At 44.2% G+C, this 22,811-nt stretch overlaps 1 protein-coding gene across 2 annotated transcripts in view; it reads left to right on the top strand.

Annotated features, from left to right (window-relative positions):
* ERICH1 (glutamate rich 1) overlaps positions 1-22,379 on the top strand; it is a 103,036-nt gene extending 80,657 nt beyond the window's left edge. For both annotated transcript variants that reach the window (XR_012994857.1, XR_012994856.1), the window contains 2 exons: positions 18,644-18,724; positions 20,505-22,379. The gene's annotated coding sequence lies outside the window, so the exon portion shown is untranslated. The remainder of the gene's footprint in view (positions 1-18,643; positions 18,725-20,504) is intronic.
* Positions 22,380-22,811: the final 432 nt, after the last annotated feature.

Genomic DNA, 22,811 nt, shown 5'->3' with positions numbered 1-22,811 from the left:
GATGCAGCCCAGGATGCGGTTGGCCGCCTGGGCTGCAAGTGCACATTGCTGGGTCATGTCCAGCTTTTCACCCACCAGGACCCCCAAGTCCTTCTCGGCAGGGCTGCTCTCAATCCCTTCATCCGCCAGCCTGTATTGATACCAGGGGTTGCCCTGACCCAGGTGCAGGACCTTGAACTTGGCCTTGTTAAACCTCATGAGGTTCACACAGGCCCACTTCTCGAGCTTGTCCAGGTCCCTCTGGATGGCATCCCGTCCCTCTGGCGTGTCGACCGCACCGCTCAGCTTGGTGTCATCTGCAAACTTGCTGAGGTTGCACTCGATCCCACTGTCTATGTCATTGATGAAGATATTAAACAGTACTGGTCCCAGTACAGACCCCCATGGGATGCCACTCGTCACCAACCTCCATCTGGACATTGAGCCGTTGACCACTACCCTCTGGATGCAACCATCTAACCGATTCCTCACCCACTGGACAGTCCACCCATCAAATCCATACCTGTCCAGTGTAGAGAGAAGGATGTTGTGGGGGACTGTGTCAAAGGCCTTACAGAGGTCCAGATAGACGACATCCGTAGCCCTTCCCATGTCCACTGATGTAGTCACTCCACCATAGAAGGCCACTAGGTTAGTCAGGCAGGACTTGCCCTTGGTGAAGCCGTGCTGGCTGTCTCGAATCACCTCCCTGTCCTCCATGTGCCTTAGCATAGCTTCCAGGAGGATCTGCTCCATGATCTTGCCAGGCACAGACGTGACACTGACTGGCCTGTAGTTCCCCGGGTCTTCCTTTTTTCCCTTTTTAAAAATGGGGGTGATGTTTCCCCTTTTCCAGTCAGTGGGAACTTCACTGGACTGCCACGACTTCTCAAATACGATGGAGAGTGGCTTAGGAACTTCATCTGCCAGTTCCTTCAGAACCCGCGGATGGATCTCATCGAGTCCCATGGACTTGTGCACCTTCAGGTGCCTTAGATGGTCTCGATCCTGGTGTTCTCCCACAGTGGGTGGCTCTTCATTCTCCCAGTCCCCACCTTTGCCTTCTGCAGCTTGGGCAGTGAGGCTCGAGCACTTGCCGGTGAAGACCGAGGCAAAAAAGTAATTGAGTACCTCCGCCTTCTCCGTGTCCCGGGTAACCAAGTCTTCCATTTCATTCCGGAGAGGGCCCACATTTTCCCTTCTCTTCCTTTTATCCCCGATGTACCTATAGAGTCTTTTCTTGTTGCCCTTGATGTCCCTGGCCAGATTTAATTCTATCAGAGCTTTAGCTTTCCTAACCTGATTCCTGGCTGCTCAGACAATTTCTCTGTATTCCTCCCAGGCTACCTGTCCTTGCTTCCACCCTCTGTAGGCTTCCTTTTTGTGTTTGAGTTTGTCCAGGAGCTCCTTGTTCATCCCTGCAGGCCTCCTGGTGTTTTTGCCTGACTTCCTCTTTGTTGGGATGCATCGCTCCTGAGCTTGGAGGAGGTGATCCTTGGATATTACCCAGCTTTCTTGGGCCCCTCTTCCCTCCAGGGCTTTGTCCCATGGCACTCTACCAAGCAGATCCCTGAAGAGGCCAAAGTCTGCTCTCCTGAAGTCCAGGGTAGTGAGCTTGCTGTACGCCCTCCTCACTGCCCTAAGGATCTTGAACTCCACCATTTCATGGTCACTGCAGCCCAGGCTGCCCTTGAGCTTCACATTCCCCACCAGCCCCTCCTTGTTGGTACGAACAAGGTCCCAGCATAGCACCTCTCTTCGTTGGCTCCTCTACCACTTGGAGAAGGAAGTTATCATCGATGCGTTCCAGGAACCTCCCGGATTGCTTACGCCCTGCCGTGTTGTCCCTCCAACAGATATTGGGGTGGTTGAAGTCCCCCATGAGGACCAGGGCTTGTGAGCGTGAGGCTGCTCCTGTCTGTCTATAGAGGGCCTCATCCACTCGGTCTTCCTGGTCGGGTGGCCTGTAGCAGACCCCCACCGTAATGTCACCTGTCCCTGCCTTCCCTTTAATTCTGACCCACAAGCTCTCAGTTGGCTCCTCACCCATCCCCAGGCAGAGCTCCCTGCACTCCAGCTGGTCATTGACATAGAGGGCAACACCCCCTCCTCGTCTCCCCTGTCTGTCCTTCCTAAAGAGCTTGTATCCCTCCATCCCAACACTCCAATCGTAGGAGCCATCCCACCATGTCTCCGTGATGCCAATAAGGTCATAGCCCTGCAGGCGTGCACACGTCTCTAATTCCTCTTGTTTAATCCCCATGCTACGTGCGTTTGCATAGAGGCATTTAAGTTGAGCCCCCGATGAAGCTGTCTTAATGCCTGGAGTTCCTTTGTGCTGCTCTTCAGGCGCTCTCCTGCTGACCTGTGTTCCTTCTCCAGGCTCTGGGCATCTCTTGCTGGCCCTGGCATCAAACTGGTAGGAGTGGGATGGATTGAGGTTCCCCTCCCCCGGCATCTCTAGTTTAAAGCCCTCTTCACCAGCTTGGCAAACCTATGACTGAAGATGCTCTTCCCCTTCTCTGACAGATGGACCCCATCAGCCCCCAGTAGACCAGGTTTCTCAAAGCGAGTCCCATGGACTTGCCAAAGATAAGAGCCAAAGACAAGAGATATTCAGAGTGATACATTGATTTGTTTTCTCAGTGTGAATAAAGCTGGTGAATGCAGTTCTGCTGCTTTATTTGAGGAAAGTCTAATTGCCCTAGCCAGAATCTGACCTGTGGCTGTATAAACCCCTTGCATACAAACAGCATAGAGCCTCCAGCTCCCAGGTTCTGGCTCTGTGCTAACACAGAACATGCCTTGCAGGATTCCAAAAGGTTCCTTAACTCTCCCCTGCACTGGAAGCCTTAGGGAAAAAAGCAGCGTTTCTGTCAAAGTGCCCTGGCAACATCCTTTCTTTCAGTCTGATTCCCTTATGCATAAGCAAAAAATCTCAAAGTTCAATATCAAGCCAAAAACATTTCAGGTGTCCTTGTCAGGGTACCTGAGAAACAAAAACTTAGCTGAGTGTTGTGTTTCTAGAAGTCCCATGGCCATCCACTTTCTCCATAATTTGCAAGGCCTTGCCCTGTTTCACAGAGTGAAAAGCAGTCTCAAACTACCTTGCAGGTACCATAGGATGAGAATGTGAACATGGGCAGATCCTGGGAAGCAACTGGCAGCAGTGACTTACCAAGGTGATGTGAACAGGAGGGAAGGAGAGATGGGGCTATGTGAGTGTAGCTTTTCCCTTGTAGGTTGTGGTGGTGATTTGCAGACTCGTTCTGCGCTGTGCTTAACAACATTCTCATGGATAACCTGAGACTTGCACTTTCAAATGAGAGTGGTGGGAAACTTGGGAGGTAAAAGTCACAAAGGTGAGATGTCATTGAGCAAGTATCTCTAAGAGGGTAATTAGTCTTTTGAATAATAACTAAGGGTCTTCTCTATCAACCTTGATGCAGCTCCGGTTGTCCAAGGCTGATCCAAATCATAGGAATTACTGGTATCCAGAAATCATGGATGCTTTGTACAGCAGTTTCTTGCATGGTATTTTGTTTGAAGTCAACCAAAGAAGTCTGAAAAGAACCCTATAATACTACAAAAACCATGAAACTATCTGTTGGAAATCCAAAATAGGCCAGTCTTTACCACCTTTTTTTCTTTTTTGATGAGCCCCTAAATTGTTGTTGTTATTCTTTGTGAATATCCAAGATAAGCAAGTCATCTGAAAAACCTACCCAATAAAAGCATTCTACCCACAGTTCCTGTTCCTTCTCTTCTCCTTCTCTTCTCCTTCTCCTTCTCCTTCTCCTTCTCCTTCTCCTTCTCCTTCTCCTTCTCCTTCTCCTTCTCCTTCTCCTTCTCCTTCTCCTTCCCCTTCCCCTTCCCCTTCCCCTTCCCTTCCCTCCCCTTCCCTTCCTTCCCCTCCCCTCCCCTCCCCTCCCCTCGGTTCAAATCTGAGTCCGTGGACCTGAATATTATCTCAGTGCACGGAATGGTGTGCTCGCATTGCCATTGTGCCCTGCAGGGATATTTATTCCCTTTCCCAATCTGGCAGCCTGTGCTTGTGAGCAAGAGTCATTACAACTGAGCGTGCTGTTCTGTGGTATGCCCTAAGGCGGCGGAAATGGCTGCAGTCCAGCTCTCAGCTCAAGAGTATTGTGCACCAGGATATTAACTATAAAATTGGCAATATTGCTTTGGTGCAGAGGTTTCCTCCAGGCACCCACAAGACAGATGGCTTTATCAGTGCACAGCCATTCACCTCTGCATTGCAATTGGGAAGAAATGCAAACAAATTTCCAACTGTCTTTGCTAAGCAATTTTACAGCTGTCTATCCGAAATTAAAGTACCCTCCCTTGGTTGTGCTTTGCATTTTTATAGTGACTGGCAACCTTTTTTCCACAATGCTACACTCAACCTTCCACAGAGTTTTTAACGCTCACAAAAATACGTGACACTAAGTTAACGAAGATGAGTGCTTCAGACTGTAGGGAACCAAGCAAAGGAGGATTCTGCATAATCTGTATAATTGGGCACTTCCTATAGACCAGTGTAAAAACCAAATCGTCTCTGGCAGGCAAAGGCTTTTGCATAGAAGCTCATAGGAATGAATTGATAGGCACCTCATGGGAAGTCTTTGTAGAGCCTATACAAACGGCAGCTTCCAGCCCACAGCCGGTCAGTCCTGAAACTGAACTGAACTGTGCGTTGGTCTTTGAAGTGGTATGAGCCAAGGATTGAAGCAGTGCGTTTCTCAGTAACTGAATATCTGTCTTTAGCTCAAATGAATGGGAATCCATGAACATGTCTTTCAAGTTGGAGTAGTTTTCCATCAGAGTCAAAAGCTGGTCAGAGCTAAATTTTAAGATGAAGCAGCCAGGGCATTTGCACCCCCTGGCTATTGTAGTACTTGTGCTCGTTTCCAAATAAAGTTGACACAAAGTTCCCATAAGTGAGACGTAAGACTGAACCATGCTTAACTAGTAGTACCACCTTGCCATCAGGGAAAAGCAGTTGACTGAGATTTCTATAAGCTGTGAAATGGGAGGAGTTTACAATCAGCTCTGAAAGTAACTTCAAGGTGGGACAATCTGTCACAGCAGTTCCTAATTCACAGAGAAGTCATGCGCTGAAAGCAGTCTTTCTGCCTCCGAAACGGAGAAGTCAATGTCTGATAATCAGTCAGTAAAAATCTTGTTGACAAGGCTATGATGCGGGAAGGAGGTAAAAAACTCAAAGGCGGGTTTTTTTTCCTTTGTGTATTGGGGCAGGGGGGCAGTGAATCCTTATGCATTTCCTGCCTTGGAGAAGGAGTATGGGAAGATCAGAGGAAGCCCTCCCTCTAACTCTGAGTGAGGAAAGAAAATCCCAACAGCTTGTATTTCAAACCCTCCATTTGCCTGCAGGTCTGGGAAGACTATGGAAGTGTTGGTAAGAACACGGTAACATGAGAGGGAGAGGAAGACATATAGAGGAGGTAAGGAAGCAGGGAAGAAGAGTAAAAGGACACATCCACCTTGAAGGGTCCTGTTTGCTCATTCTTCATAAAGAAACTTTTCCTACTTTTCTTTATACCCTTTTTGCCCTTTCCTGTATCTTTTCCAAGTCTGCTTCATCCTTTCAGAGATGGGAGGACCAAAACTGCCCATGTTACTAAAAATGCAGGTTCACCATGCATTTTTTGAAGTGTGCTTTGATTTGTTCTCTAGTCCTTTCCAAATAATTCAGTTGCTTTTTTGACCCCTTACTGGGTACTGAGCTGACATCTTCACAGAACTGTTATTTCATTCCTGAACGGTCCTTATCAGTTTAAGTAATTATGTGCACCACTTTGCAATACGCTACACGGAATTTCATCTGCCATTTTATCACAAGTTGTTCGTGATCGTAGTGCTCTTCTGCAGCACTGCACAGTCAGCTTTCAATTTTAGTCCCTGTGATAACTGTAGTGGAATCAGCAGTCTCTGCTTCCCTGTTATTCATCACCTTTTCCAGGTCATTTAGGACTTTGCTGAGCAGCACAGATCCTGGCACAAAGTCCCAGAGGATTGTGTTGGTGACTTCCTTCCAGTGGGAAAACTCTGCATTCCTGCTTTTTCTTTTGTATCTTTTAATTGCTTATTCATTCAAATGAGGATCTTCTTAGCCCATGAGACTTCCTTTTTAAGAGCTTTTTTTTTCCCAATGAATTTTAAAAATGCACTTTAGTACACCTTGTCCGCTTATTTGTCGATTCCTCAAAAAAAATGCCAATAGGCTTGTGAGGTATGTCTTCCTTTTACAGAAGCTTAATGGAGTGCTTCCCAATATATTTTTCCATGTGTCTGCTCATTCTCTTCCTTGCAATGTTTCCTACTGATACTGCCATAAAAGACAATAAAAAATGTTTTTATAAATACATTATCAACAAAAGGAGGGCTAAGGAGAATCTCCATCCTTCATTGGATGCGGGGGGAAACATAGTGACAAAGGATGAGGAAAAGGATGAGGTACTTAATGCCTTCTTTGCCTAAGTCTTTAATAGTAAGACCAGTTGTTCTCAGGGTCTACCCAGCCCCCTGAGCTGGAAGACAGGGATGGGGAGCAGAATGAAGCCCCCATAATCCAAGGGGAAATGGTTAGCGACCTGATACACCACTTAGATGCACACAAGTCTATGGGGCCAGATGAGATCCACCCAAGGGTAGTGAGGGTGCTGGCAGAAGTGGTCACCAAGCCTCTTTCAATCATTTATCAGCAGTCCTGGCTAACCAGGGAGGTCCCAGCTGACTGGGACTGCTAACCAGCTGGAGGTTAGCAAATGTGATGCCCATTTACAAGAAGGGCCAGAAGGAGGATCCAGGGAACGACAGGCCTGTCAGTCTGACCTCGGTGCCAGGGAAGGTTATGAAGCAGATCATCTTGAGTGCCATCACACGGCATGTACAGGACAACCAGGCGATCAGGTCCAGTCGGCATGGGTTTATGAAAGGCAGGTCCTGCTTGACTAACCTGATCTCCTTCTATGACAAGGTGACCTGCTTAGTGGATGAGGGAAAGGCTGTGGATGTGGTCTACCTGGACTTTAGTAAGGCCTTTGACACTGCCTCCCACAGCATTCTCCTGGAGAAACTGGCTGCTTACGGCTTAGACAGGTGGACTCTGCGCTGGGTCAAAAACTGGCTGGATGGCCGGGCCCAGAGAGTTGTGGTGAATGGAGTTAAATCCGGTTGGTGGACAGTCAGAAGTGTTGTTCCCGAGGCTCAGTATTGGGGCCAGTTCTGTTTAATATCTTTATCGATGATCTGGACGAGGGGATCGAATGCTCCCTCAGTCAGTTTGCAGACGACACCAAGTTGGGCGGGAGTGTTGATCTGCTCGAGGGTAGGAAGGCTCTGCAGAGGGACCTGGACAGGCTGGATCAATGGGCCCAGGCCACCTGTATGAGGTTCAACAAGGACAAGTGCCGGGTCCTGCACTTTGGCCACAACAACCCCATGCAGCGCTACAGGCTTGGGGAAGAGTGGCTGGAAAGCTGCCTGGAGGAAAAGGACCTGGGGGTGTTGGTCGACAGCCGGCTGAACATGAGCTGGCAGTGTGCCCAGGTGGCCAAGAAGGCCAATGGCATCCTGGCCTGTATCAGAAATAGTGTGGCCAGTAGGAGTAGGGAAGTGATCGTGCCCCTGTCCTCAGCACTGGTGAGGCCGCACCTCGAATACTGTGTTCAGTTTTGGGCCCCTCACTACAAGAAGGATGTTGAGGTGCTGGAGCGTGTCCAGAGAAGGGCAACGAGGCTGGTGAGGGGTCTAGAGCACAAGTCTTATGAGGAGTCGCTGAGGGAACTGGGACTGTTTAGCCTGGAGAAAAGGAGGCTGAGGGGAGACCTCATCGCTCTCTACAACTACCTGACAGGAGGTTGTAGTGAGGTGGGTGTCGGTCTCTTCTCCCAAGTAACTAGTGATACGATGAGAGGAAATGGCCTCCAGTTGCGCCAGGGGAGGTTTAGATTGGATATTGGGAAAAATTTCTTCACTGAAGGGGTTATCAAGCATTGGAACAGGCTGCCCAGGGAAGTGGTTGAGTCACCGTCCCTGGAGGTATTTAAAAGACGTGTAGAGGTGGTGCTTAGGAACATGGTTTAGTGGTGGACTTGGCAGTGCTAGGTTAACAGTTGGGCTTGATGATCTCAAAGGTCTTTTCCAACCTAAACAATTCTATGATTCTATGATTTGCTGAACAAGGACATCAGGTTCGCTGGTCTGTAGTTCCTCAGATCACCCCTGGAATCCTTTGTAAAAATTAGCCATTTCACCACCTTCCCATCCCCTGACACTGAGACAATTCCCAGTGAGAGGTTACACTCCACGGCTCGCAGTTGTGTTATTTCATCCTTCGGTTGGTTTAGAGCTCTTAGGTGAATACCATCTGGTCCTAGTGAGCTGTTAGTGTTGTGCCATGGGAAATATGATCTCTGAAGAGAGAACTCCATGCTAAGTCCTAAAGTGCAAATGTTCACTACTGTTCCCCTCTTGTTTTGTTTTCCACTTCTAGGTAATTTGAATTCTGTTTTAATCATTTCTGGTTGGCCTCACAGTCAGACAGCCACAACGCTTAATCAGAATAAAGACTACCTAATGAAAAAATAAACATTATAGAAATGCTACTCTCTTGATTAATGTATTTTTCATGCTTTATTTCCTGCATAGATTGTTCTACCCTCTTCTTAAGTTGATGAAAGAATCTTCTAGTGTTCAGCTGGAGAGTTCACAACAGAAGACATGTACCTTTACACAGGATTATGCCTGAAAGTAGATTATCAGTCGTGCTAAATAGCCACAACTGTGCTGGCACAATGGCACGCCAGAAATAATAGATGTGTCTTTAAGGGATTAGAACATTTAAATAGGAATACAGATAGTAAGGGACGGGAACCTTGTGTGATCAGCAATGTGAAGGCAATTACAAGGAAACAAAACAAGGGGACATGTCAGAAAGTGTGCGAGAACAGAAATTCAACTAGCAAGGTTCCCACTAAAGCTATGTAATTTAATTTAAAGCTTTGAAGCGTTTTCTATCATACTTGAAAGGCTCCAGTAATTTATATCTTCTTATATTGCGGTTTAAAGTCTTATAAGAGAATTTACAGACATTTTGTGTTTTGGGTGGACTAATTCATAAGCCTGTTGCATTGGAAATACACAGCATACAGCAATATATATTCAGGCCTTTTTATCTGCAAGGATGGATCAAAGCATTTACAGTTTCTAAATTAGAAACCGTTTTTGTATGTTACAGATGTAGATATCCATTACCACTAAATGTAAGTAACTTTCCTAGCAGACCACTAAGGAAGACTTCAGAACTTCTCAATGTTCAGATACATTTGCTTATGCAGGAATGGTAAATTTCAATAAAATTCTACATTTTGATAATAGCTCCACATTCATTTCAGCTGTCATCACATGTAGAAGAAGTTCCAGCCCTTCCAAAAAGAAGATTCTACAGGTTTGTTTAGAAGGTGGATCAGGTGCTTTGAAGTGTAGACCTTGAAGTTTGGGTTTTAAAAAAAGGAGGAAAAAAAAATCATTGTAGGATTCATGACTCACAATTTATAAAGCCATATGGAATATAGTAACCCACACATTTTGAGTATCTGAAAATTTTGTTTGAAACGAACAGAGGTACCAGTGAAATGATTGACTGAAGTTGTGTGCTTCTGTTGTAAATCAGTGCTTTAGAATTAGAACCAAAATGGTGGTCATGCTTTGAATGTACCTCTGTTATCTTCTTAGAATGAATCCTTTTCCGTTCCAGAGTCCTGATATCCCAAACATCCCTACTGTGGCTATTTTTTCACACTGTGGCTGTGCTCTGAAACAAATTAAAAATGTCCCTAGCTACAGAAAAGCACAGCATACTGTATGTTAGGGTCTTTCTCATACATAAAATATGGCAGGCCTTTGCAAGCCTCCCAGTCATTTGCAGGCATCACAGGAGATCTCATGGCCGCCTATCCTCAGCTGCAATATGCAAATACCTGCATTTCTGGAATTACATGTCAGAAGGCTGCTTCTTAAGCTCTCTCATTTGTGTGATTCACTGTGAAGATTTGGCATGTGTGTAACAGGGTTGCAATGTGGGATGTAGAGGAGGAGGAGGAAGAACCCGGCTCAATAGTTGCATATGCACCTGCTCATGTGCACAGTTTTACTGATGAGAAAATTTCCCAGCAGCAGTACAGAACTGCTGGGAATGATCTGTCCAGCTTTTTACAAACAAGTGGTTCAAATTCAAAACTTCATATTCATTCTGGGCTGTGTGTATATGTGCATTGGACAGGTTACAACTCTATGCAGGTTGCAAGCTGCAGAAGATATTTGGGATGCTGTGATGGAGCCTCTCATGATCTGGGACCCTCTGCAGATGGAGTGAGGGACCCATGAGGACATGGAGTCTGACAGTCCAGCTTTTTGTCTCATCAGCCACAGAAGCAGCAAAGGACACAACGTGAAGAGTTCTTATCACAGATTGTAATATAATTTCTCATATCAACTGTCACAGTGAAAAACACCCACTGAGGACTGGCTAGCCAGGAACACATGTTCAGCCTGGCACAGGAGCCAATATCTGGTGGGTGTCTTGAAGTAGATACCCATTTTAGTGGACTTTGGGGAGCAGAGCAGAGTGAGAGGACATGCCTTGCTCCTTAAGAAGCTCATCCGTCTTTGCTCCACCTCTTCTAAACGGAAAGGAAATTGCAGGTTCTTCACAGGAAAGAGCCTAATGCCTTGTTTCTTTGCAAAATAGCAGCTATTGTATGTCACTCCTTTAGAGCAACAAACAATGTATTGTCTTGGATTAACAGCAGCTAATTGGCACACGTAATAACAGGAGTGGATGTGCTCTTGAGTAATGATGTGTCTTGTGAGTCTTAATGTATCCAGATCTATCCACAGGTGTGCCATAGGCTTCCCTAGTCAGATCAGCAGTGCCTTGGTAGCTGAAAAAAATGGCATTATGTTAAATGATGATACCCACCTTCTTCACAAACTGTCAGGATTGCATTGTGTGCCCTTCCAGTGCGCTACCTTGCTGAAGTGGTTGGCGCGTGCTCTGAATACTGGGATCATTGCAAGACAGTGCATTACACTTGTGAGAAAAATGGAACTCTATTACCAACTGTTTCCAGGGTTAACTGGGACTCAGGACCTCTACTGGAAGCCTGTCCACTGTCTGCCAGATGTGGACAGAATTTTCTGCTTCCCAGAAAAATAGCTATAGATAAATCTTTTTACTAATATGCACCCAGATAACTCTCAGGCCAATGAGAACAGCCCATAGTGTTCCAGCTTCTCTGGTAGCGTGTTGTGCTCCTTGATTTCTGAACCCGCCTCAGAAGCAGCAATGTATAAAGGTGTTGCTCAAGAAAAACAGCTATTATTCTGCTATATGTTTTAAACACTCCAGGAGTGGGTATTAAGCAAAAGACACAACAGGGAGGTGCTTGTGATGCAATGTCACTTGCACAGCAGAGGCAGACAAGCTTCATCCTGCCTATATCTGCTAGACCAGTTTTCTGTCGCAGTCCAACCAACAGATTCTGCAAAGTTGTATGAATTATTAAGGTGGACCCAAACATTAGAGTTGCCAGTGGTTGGCTTGAGTGTAGCAGGACCTTTTTGAAAGGTGCTAGCTTCCATTAAGTTCTTCAGACCTGCAAGACCCCAAGTCTCTCTATTAATGCCCATTGTTTATATTCTTGGTTTGGGGTCGGGTTTTTTTCATTTTGGTTGGGTCTTTTCAGTTTTCAGTTGTAAAATGAATAAATACATCTGTACTAGTACACACCTTAGCTACAGAAAAACTGACAGTGAGTTTATTCACCCAACTGATCGCTCACGGATCAGTAGCAGTCAGGACTGGCAATGTTCTGTAGGGCAATGACCATCTACTGGGACATTGCAGGTGGTCCACCCAAAGATGCTGTACTTGCACATCAGGTCGGATAGCACCTGTTCATGCAGGGCCTTAAATGCAGTCCTTCTCATGTGTTGGCTTTTCCATGTGTAGTGGGCCATTCAATTTTATCAGTGTTGCTTTTCCTCTATGAAGACCTCCCCTGAGCAAGGGGAGATGATGCTACGCTATTGACCGCATCCAATAGTTGGGAATGAGGCAAAAATCCGTATTCAAGGACATCATCACTGCTCATCAGTATCTAAGAGGAGAGGAAGGGTTTGATGATCCTTTTGTGAGGTTAAACATTTTTTTATAGGTTCTTCTTGTAATACATACTTTTTATTTGCTATGGTCATCTTAGTAGCTGTTCTTCATACCAGCTTCACTTTGAATTCTCCTGCTGTAATCAGTGGGGTGCAGTTCCTGTGACTGGCTGTATTTACACTATTGATATCTGTGTCTGCACTAGCTGTATTAGCTCACTGTACTATCAAGCATCACTTCTTTTCCTGATCTTAACATGAACATCTAAAATAGGTAAATTATAGTGGGAGTTTAGAGCAACTAGATCCGAGGCATCTGCGCTAGCCATGTCTGGAGTTAGGAGAGGGGGAACCAGCGCTGCTTGACCAGAACTGGGCTCCAGATGAGCCGTGCTAGTGCCTTTGTGCTACACCTATGCTGCTGCCAGTGACAGTAGCGCTTACCTGCCTTTGCTTTGGAAATACTTCAAAAAAACATTCCAGGATTCTTTTTTTTTCCTGTAGTTCCTAACAGATACAAACTGCAGCAATTTCTAACATAAAATTTTATTTCATGGCAGAAGTTGTCCTTTCTCTGTAGCAGAAATTAACTTGATTTTCTGCTGTTAAGTCTTTTGCTGTTAAATTTTTCTGTTTCTATTATTTCGTCCCTCAATGGCATCAAAGCAGTATGGGTAGGCAGGCTGCAAATACAGGAGTAACTGCTTGGCAGTGGAGCTGTGGGATGTGAATGAGTCAATTCTCAGCAGGAAATAAATGAGTAGTTTAAACTACTTCAATGGCAACTCCATAAGACTCACCAACACAATCTCTTGCTGCTGTCTATCTGCAACCTTAGATGACTTTGAGGACTGAACTATCTGCAATTGTCTGTCTGTGCCTCAGCTCATCTACACAGTATTGCAGTCTTCTTTTATTGACAGTGTTTCCTACTTCTGTCATCAACATATTCCAATACATCTCCCTAATTCTGTGCTCCACAAAGATACTGCTGTGTAATGCAACAATATGACTAACATTGTTCCTGTTCCTTGCCTGCCTGATCATCTTAAAATTCATTAACCACCTTCACATCCCTCCTTAACGCTGTGCTTTGCTGCAACGCCTACAGAAATTTGGAAACAATCTGACTGTGAGCGAGCTGAGAACATTGCCTCACATGCCAAGCAATAGATTCTCTTTGTTTCCCTGTGCTCCTCCATCTGTTGGCATCCATCTGCCTCCCCACGGACTGTAGGCTCTTTGTGGCAGGACCATCTCTTTCTTCTATGAGCTGACGGTGCCCAGTCCTGTTACCCCTACAGAGCTGGTGTTTTAGTTACCTTTGGTTTAGGCAAAATTCCTTTTAGATTAGCTCTAATTTTTAAGTACTGCACAGAATGATTTGAGAGGATGTACTCTCAGATCCAGTAACTGTTTAAGTCAAAAAGCCCAGGATTAGTCATACGGTTGTGTGTAGAAGAAGATCTGCTGGTTTGTTTTCTTTATATGGTTTTGTTCATTTATTTGACTACACTGACAGCACTTGGTGTTTACTCCTATCCCACACAAAGAGCCTCAGTGGAAGCCATGGGTAGGTTCAGAATCCTGCCCGTATTCTTCCATCCTGGCCTATGTACGAATGATTAATTTTGGAAGGTACTTCTTTAGTTAAATATCTGAATTATTTTCAAAATTTTGACTTCAAAATAATACATTTAGCTATTGCTGTCCAGGTATAGACTTAAAATTGTGTGTGCTTTACGGGAAATCCTCTTTTAACATGCTGCCCCTATATCAGTTTGGAAGGCCTAGAATAAATCAAGCTGATGACCCTCGAAGCCAGTGGAGAGTCTTGCTTTAAACCAGTTTATTGTTCAGAAATGCGACCGCACATAGGCAATGCCCTGCAGTGTTCTGTCTGCAATCTTTATCCGTCAGGTAGGAGCAAGAACTGTTGGGAGACGTCAGCTCCAACCACTTGAGCAGATAGTGGTTGCCTGTAAGCATGTACATTTACCACCGCGTTGCCTTAGGTGCCTTAGCCTTCGTGCTGCCGAGAGCCTCCTGTCTGCAGGTGTGCAGCCTGCCTTCCCCTGACAGTGGGGGGTGCCCATCACCCCAGCTGCCCGTGGGCCAGGATTTTCCCCTCCTTGGTCTCGTGTTCTTGCTCTTGCACTGTCGTTCTCGTGACCTTGCCCCAGCAAAGCCAGTCATGTGGCTGTGGCGGGTTCTGATAGGAAGTGACTGTGGCAGCAGGAGAATCACCTGCCTTTCCCCCGATTCTCCCGCCGTCGCTTGGGGCCCAAATAATACACGTGCACGGAGTGTAGCAGTAGGTCAGCACACACCAGTCAGCGATAACAGCATCGCAAGCAGGAACCACCAACAGCAGTTTGAGCAGGTCCCAGTGAGACTTGTGTACTTTCTGCAAGGGACTTTATGCGGCAACTCTGCTACACTGGAGGGGAGCCTTGGGGAGGCTGCTTGCCTGGGGACTCCCATCACCTCTTTCCGGCTGGCCACTGAGTTTCCCTTTTTTCCCCTTTTTTATTTTATCTCTCTCACCTTCCCTCACCTCTCCCTTCCTCTGTCATTTCCATTTTTCACCAAAAGCAACTCCATGCATGCTGTGAGCTGCAGACCCCACTGATGGATCCTTGTGCGTGTGAACCTGTCTGGACATCCTTTGCGTAACAACCATCTGTTGGCTGCAACTCCATAGTCTGGGCTTCCACACAGGTGTAAGAGAAACTGCTCTCCCCAGCTGCTGTTGCCTGTGGTTTAACTCACACACCCTACCAGCTTGCCTCACTCCTCCCTCCCTCTGCTTCAGGTTGGCTACAAAATTTTTTAGAAATAGGGTTGTTTGAGGAATAAGAAAGCAGAGGGAAAATAGCATGTCTAAATGTATGCAATGGACTGCCATAGGGGTGAGAGTCAGGACCCACTAGCATCCAGAGTCTCTCAAGTGCCACATGCCATCACTATTCTGGCAGCTGCAAGGGTCCATGATGGCAAGAACTGATTGGCAGAAGAGAGCAGTACGGATCCCTTTTCTGAAGAGACATTTGCAACTTTTATTGGGATTTAATCAACTGGACAATACTTCTCACATCTTTTTCTGATGAGGCTACTGACCCTGTCTCTGGCACCTTTGCGGTGTACTATAATCACTAATCTCTAATGCAAAAATCAGTCATTTCCTATGGAAAGGGCAAATGACTGTTTGAGTACAACACTCAGTTGCAGTGAGTAGTATCAGAAGAGTGTCCAAACCAACAAGCAGTAACTCATTCTGGAAAGATGTTGGTGAGATAACTTTTCTTTTTTTCCCCGTTGCAGCTTGTCATCCAAGAATGTGAAAGACATGGGGTCAGTTCAAGACCAAAGCTTGAAAGGCTTGTATCTTGTATATCTTGCAAGCACAGAGCTTTGTTTACAACATTCACCCGAGAAAGAGTGTGCTGGAGGTCTCCTGCCAATGTGCTTAATTGTGGTTACTCAGTAAATATCTTGTTTGACCTGGAGGTAATTGAAAAGATAAGAAATAAATTCAAGCTTAGGGACATGGTTTAGTGGTGGACTTGGCAGTGTTAGGTTTACAGTTGGAGTCGATGATCTTAAGGGTCTTTTCCAACCTAAATGATTCTAGGATTCTATGATTACAGTGTAGTTTCAGCCTAAAGGCATCTGTATTGGAGTGGTCAACAGCATGGACTTGGTGTGGGCCACAAAACCTACTGAAAGAGCAGGGGCCTGAGCCCCATGCTGCTATGCTTGCCCTGCTGCTTGCCACCGAGCTGTGGCGGGCAATGCTAACATGAGTGACCCTGCACCGTGCTCCGGAAAGGCAGGGACGCACTCATGGGCAGCACAGGCAGCACAAATTGCTTTTCGGGGAGTGCCAGTCAAGGAGGGGCTTCTAATGCTGTGAAAATAAGTTGTTCCTGTTGGTTGATTCCTGCTGCATTTGGGGAAACAGCCCTTGCTGCTTCCAAAGGCACAGGATTACAGCAAAGGAACGTTTAAGTTAGTTATTGATTTCTCCTCTTAATGGAAATAGAGCATAAGGTGGTAATATTGACAACTGGGTTCAAAGTGTCCCTCGCCTTTATTTTTGGGATGGGGAGGATGTCAGCATATCATTTGCATTCTTATCTGCTTGATGCCTGTTAGAAAACAGTGTCTCCATCAAGCAGTGAAGGCATCAGCAGATGAATGAGGCGAGTAGTCTGCACTGCACATGGGATCCCTGTGTATTTGCCAAGAGAGCCCTTTGCTGCTTGTGCTTTTCCTCCTCCGTTAGCCGGTCCCCTGCCCAGGAGAGGCACGTTCATCTCTGCGTTGTGGCAGTCAGGACTCAATTCTCAGAGGCTTCAACTTCGAAAGGAACAGAGGCAGCCCCTTGTTTGTTCAAAGTTCTCCTGAAGCAGCCTGGGAGGGTTATTCTTTCAGAGTCCTCGGGAAAGTAGTACAGATTTTGGTAACACCTACAATTACAGAAAACGTTGTACAATTCAGCTGTGTTGAGCATGGCCAGGAAATAATTTTTAAAGACAGCTGTGGCATTCAAGGCATACTCTTTCCCTTCCCTTTTAAATTTAAAGGAAATTTAAAGGAAAAACTCAGAGTTCTGTGTATTTCCAGAGGAACACGGACTCTGCAGCGTTAGCCTTGTCCTGCTCTGGGCAGCAAGCCCAGGCGCGCTCCTGTTTGTGCAGGAAAGTTAGCATGGGGCATACAGTGAGAAACAAGAACAAGAAAAAAGCCTTTGCCTTTTTATAGTCTAGATTTTCATTCCAAATGCTTTTGGGCAGGTACGGTGACTTGTATTTACCGATACGCTTTCCATTAACTTCAGTCAGCTCCCAATTTTAAGTTGACTGTTTCCTGTTAATACAGTATTTCCTATAGCTAAGGTATACAGCATTTAAGGTTTAGCATGGGGTCACTGTGCGAGTTGCATATTTTTTTAAAAAAACCCAACAACAGATTGGCAGGTTCCCAGTCTCTTGCTTTTAGTATTTAGATTGGCGCTCTAGGACTAGTTCAACTCAAGTTACCTTTTTTGTGAATGAGACATAGCTCCACTGGTGCCGATGGGATTCACGTGGTATAAATGTGGTACGGCAAGAGGAACATGAGATCTGCCCACTGCGTGCTATGTAAGCCAGAGCCTCAGAAGAAAACAGCATCGTTCCTTTATAAAGCATTAATTAAGCATCTGCTGAAAAGTAAATGAGTTATGAAAATTCTTGATAAGTGGTATCGTTGTGGAATACCTAATGTAGTGTAGAGTATTTCTCCAAGTAGAAACATTTCATGTTTCTGCTCTTTTACAGCAGGAATATTTCTCAGAGAGCTTTAGGCTGCTGTAGCAGAGACTACAGGGGTGTCAATCAGCGCTGTTCTATGAAGTACTTGTGATGAAAAGCAATGTGGGCTCACTGTACACACTGGTGCTATACTGACTTACACCACCTGAAGATTTTTACCCTGTATGTTTAGAAGTATGACTGCAACTGGAGCCAAATTCAGCTCTGCTATCCTTATTCAAGGTTGCATGTATTGATAACGGGAAAAAGGAGCTTTCTCAGCACAGTCTATCCATGGACACTCCTAAAAGAAAGAGAAATTAATTTTGTAGATTAGAATTTACCACTGTTTCTCACATTGTGAACTATATGACCCCAGGAGCAGAACAGAATCCAAGCTCACTACAGTGAAAAGAAATCACTGTTAACAGAAAATAGTAATGACAGTAATAAGGAGTATTAGATTAAGTATTTTTTAGTGGTAAACCTTTAGCAGTAGAAAAAGGGGCAAGAACATGCATAATGCTGAGTAAAAGAGAATGTTATCAGAAAAGAAAGAAGTTATTTTTAAATGTGCCTCCAAACAACCCTGTTATGTTAGCACATCCTTTCAACTCGGGTCATGGCTGCATTAAGCTTCCTACCCAGTCAGGTCGTCCTATGGGTATAAATATATGCTCTAAGTTACATAAAAGCCATCCAATCCTATTTGCATTGTCACTCTACGATACCAAATGCTATAATGACCTCCTTTTTTTAAGTCCAGGGCTATCTATAAAGCAGGCTTAGGCCCTTTTGTTCTTAAGGAGGTCAGCTGTCGCATTGCTCTCTTAATGAGCTTCAGGCATTCCCAGAGAGTCTTCCAATATCGCAAGACACACCTGGCCCCAGGCAGGACAGTTACGGCTCTGCCAACACCGAAGCGGTGCAGACAGATCCCATGTGACAGGTTATGCAACTGAGCTGGGCTTTATATTCCCCTGGGACCTGAAGCATGTAAAGGGCTCCAGGGAAAAGAGCGTCAGGTGAGGAAAAAACGTTTGCATACCGTGCTTCTTGGAGCGCTTTTGGCATTGTAGCAAACCATACTAGAATAAATCTTCTGTTTCATTAGGCGGTCCACTTGTAAAAAATCCCTGGGATTTAGTAATGTTTTGTGTCTTCTAAAATTGTAGGGGCTGAAATTCTATGAAGACTCAGAAATCATGGTTATTCCTCTCCGGAGAATGACACCTGGCTATATAAGGTTGTTGCAGGTATGAAAATTCTGTCTTTTTTTCCGCTTCTAATTAGGTCTTTGAAATACCAGTATTTCCCTTGATCACACTGATTTTATTTCAAATTATTGCATGACCAACCCAATGGAACACTGGCTTCTGGTGGGTTTAACTTCATAACAACTCAAAGAAGTCTTAATTAAGCCTCTGCTGAAAAGTAAATGAATTGTGATAATTCTTGATAATCAGTATCATGCTGGAATACCGAATGCAGAATACTTGGAAGGAGTTTATGTTTCTGCAGTGCTTAAACAGAAACTACTTCTCCATCATTTTCTCTTGCAATGGCTTTGTGTGTTTGGGGCAGCAGGAAAATGTTAATGGGAAGAAGGACACTGGGTTCCTAAGCAACTCAGATGAGCTGTCAGTGAAAGACTTCAGCCAGCTTCTATGGTTATGATAAAGAAACCTCAATCAGTGTTGACCTCTGGAACATTGGGGGACCAGAGTATCAATCATTATATGAAGAAAAAAATAAAAGCATGCATAGAAAATGTTTTAAATCAGCTAAATAGTTGAGAATAAAACAGCCCAAAAATACATATACCAAAGTAGAGCATCTTCCTTATTTACAGAGTATATATCCTTTTGTTGGAAAATCTCACAGTTTTTAGCAATGTGATCTGCATCCAAAATCATAGACTGTAGTAGCTGAGAGGTGATAGTTGAGTAGTTGAGAGGCTGAGCTAAGGATACTGTGTTTCAGTCCTAGCAGTGAATTTCTTTCACGCCTCCCTGCATATCTTTTGATATCACCTTACATAGTAATTTTATTTGACATTTCTTTTGTCTTTATTTATTCTGCTGCTGAAGTAGCCACACTGGCAGCCACGTTTATCAAGGTTGGAGCACTTAGCTCTGATTATTTAAGCTCACATAAAAAACCTAGAATCTGGAAGTGAAAATCAGGCTCCTTGGAATCTGTCACTCCTGTCAGTGGTGCCATGCTTTCTGTCCATGGACTGCAAGGGAAAGCATAAAAAAAATCACTATTTGAGGCCTAGTCATCATTTCATATAAGAAATGCTGCAACTGGAAAGACACGTGATATGTTTTAACTCACAGCGCCAATATGTATAGGAATTTGTGTTTTGCTCTCTAGGGAGTCCTTGCAACTGTGTTTCTGCTTCTTGGTCAGTGTATCATACGTACTAGGCAAGCAAGAGTAATTTAATTTCTTTTCTGATTGTTATTCAGATAATCAGTAAATAAGTAATTTTTTGTCTTTACTTTGGCATTTCCTGCTTCTTTGTTGGACTTGACAAAGAGACTGTGTTAAGACTGTCTGCTTGGTCTAGTCCTACCTGTGGAGCTAGGATCCCTTTTAGCCTTGCTTTCCTGAATTAATAACTAACATTCAAGGGAACATCACTGTGTTAGTAGCTAATCTGTGGGAAGGAGAGATCTTTGTACTTCACAGAACAAGAAATTCCCTTCTTTATGCCTAAGCCTCCACGCCTGATTCAGCTCTCCCTCTCAGCCAAGTAGCCAGAGGGAACCCCATTAAAGTCACTGAAATCAATGAGTTACAAATGAAAGAAAAATCATATCAGGAATGTGTCCTTTCTTTTACAAAGTGATAAAAAGGGGGCCCTTCCAAAATGTGCAATAGTTTGTGCCGAATACTCTTCAGCAGAAAGCAGAGTCATACTATATTAAATGAGACGGAGAAGAAAAAAGTGCTTTGTAGGTTCCGAAGACCCGCTTTTGTGTTGCACTCAGCTGAATCACCGTGTAACTTGCCCTGTTTCTCCCATAGACTCAAGCTGCAGGAAAAATCGTTATCAACTCATCGGACACACTGCTGCAACGGGCGGCGTTGCTGCTGGGAATGTTTGGGATCAGTATATCCAGCTACAGCACACGCCAGCTAACTCAAAAGAAGAGACTTCCCTTGACCCGTTAAGCTGCATTTGGATGTGACCCGAGAAGTGAAGGCTTATGTCAGTAGTGCTGATGAGCGGCTTTTCTGCCTCAGTTACCAGTGTGGAGGTAATGACACACTTTGCAGCCGTGATTTCTACATGCAAAGTTAAAAAGATGGAAGAATTACAGACTTCTTCAAGAAAGAAAAAAAGAATAATGCCTAGCAGAGGCATCAGATTTCCAAATAAGATGGACTGTCTGTAAATACAATGGACTTCTTTTGTTATCCAATGTATACACAGAGAGAGATCTAAAGGTATAAAATACAGTTACAGTCGGAGTAGGTGTAAACAGATCAATGGGGGTGCCATGCTTCGTCAGTGTCACCTTGTTGCAGCTTTTGCAAATTGAATCCTGTGCAAAGACTGGTTTTGAAAAGGAAAAGTTAGAAGCAATATATTCCTCATGACAAGAGTTAGACCAAACAAAAATCATCTCTCGTAGACTCTTTGTACCGTTATATCTAACTAGATATGTACATTTGTGTGTATTACCGAATTTGTGCACTCTAACCTTTCCTATTGAATCTTAAACATTTCTTGATGCCTTTTGTGTAGAAATGTTTGTGTATTTTAACACAAGCTGGTAGCCTTCTGCAACAGCAGAGATGGCCGCAGGCTACACCATCCATATGGTGTTGGGAAGGAACCAAGGCACCAGACCAGATAACTTTGTAATTCTGTACAGAAACTCTCTACTCTAGAAAGTATCAGTAAAAATATTGGGTTGGGTTTCGTTGCAGAGTTCAATATCTGAGCGTATTCCTCTGCAAAGCCCACTCATCCCATAACATACATCCTGATTAAAATAAAAATAGAGATTGACCTTTTTCCCCCTCCTTTTCCCTTGTTTTCTTGTTCTTCTCACTTGATGCAATAGCTTATTCAGGAATGTGGTTACTATTGGTTTGCATTTTTCCACCTGTTTCTGATGCTTTATGTAAACATGGCTTTGTAGGCTCTTCTGTGCATACGTTAGGGTTTAAAATCCTTTGTTCTCAATTACTAAATACAAATATTATTTTTGTGGTTTTTTCCATGTTTAAAATTATTTCTTCTGTCAACAGTGTTTATATTCAACCACTAAGGGGCATCCTGCACAGCTGAATATTTTGAAGTCTTCAGATGGCTCATTGCAACATTACAAACCACAAATTGGATCAGGTTGAAATTTTTACCCTTTTTTTATTTTTAAATTGTTCTTGCCCCTGTTTCCCTTTCTCACACCCTCCAAGAAATGTCTCTTCTCCCCCCACAACTGTTGTTAAATTGAAGAAGATGAGAAAATCAGTGTTTACAAAGTCATTTTTTACAACGTACCAGGTCACAAATTACCTCCATCTTGTATAGCCTTCTGTTTATATTTAAAATAACAAATCATATAATGGAATATTCCATCTTCTGCCTTCACCTACAAGAAATGAAACAAAATACTTGATCCCTTTGACAAAAGTAAGCATGATATCTCTGGAAAGCATTTATTCACATTGATTGAAGATATACAGTGTGACCCCCCCACACCACCCTCAATATGCCACATTTATGGCTTTTTAATCAATGCATATGATTTTGGGCAGCTGCATTTTTGTTAACTTATTTCCTGCCCCCATGCAACATGAATGTAAGATTGTTAGCTGTTTTCAGTGCCATTACTATGCTAATATGAACTCTTCCGTTAGATAAAAGCTAAGTGTAATAACAATATCATTTTAAGAAGATATACTAGAATAAAATAAATGATAACTTGACCAGTGAGATGTTCCCATTTTACTGTATCATGGAAATGATGCTCGTGAGGAATATGTATTTTTTCCATGAGAATTGCTTTGAATAGTTTTGAAAGTTTCATCTGGTACCACTGAAAATGACAGGAGGACAACACAGGCAATAGGCAAATTGAGTGTGGAGAGACTCAGTAAAGGTACGGGCCTTAGGAGCCTCAGGAACATACATTGAAGCACCAGGAAAGTGTAATTGAAATTAATTACAAAACGGATACGTTTAAACTTGCTGATGATGATCTGGGCCTGGGCTGAAGATCACCTTTAGGTGAAAAGTTGGGACTGCATCCAGCAGAAGATGTAGGCATCTGTAGCTAACCTATCCGCTCCTGTAAAAATCTAAATCCAAAATTTCAGTTT

The sequence above is a fragment of the Aptenodytes patagonicus genome, chromosome 3 (genome assembly GCF_965638725.1).
Source record: "Aptenodytes patagonicus chromosome 3, bAptPat1.pri.cur, whole genome shotgun sequence".
In the NCBI taxonomy this organism is placed as follows: domain Eukaryota; kingdom Metazoa; phylum Chordata; class Aves; order Sphenisciformes; family Spheniscidae; genus Aptenodytes; species Aptenodytes patagonicus.
The sequence above is the reverse complement of the archived record's forward strand: the minus strand, read 5'-3'. Positions and strand labels throughout refer to the sequence as shown.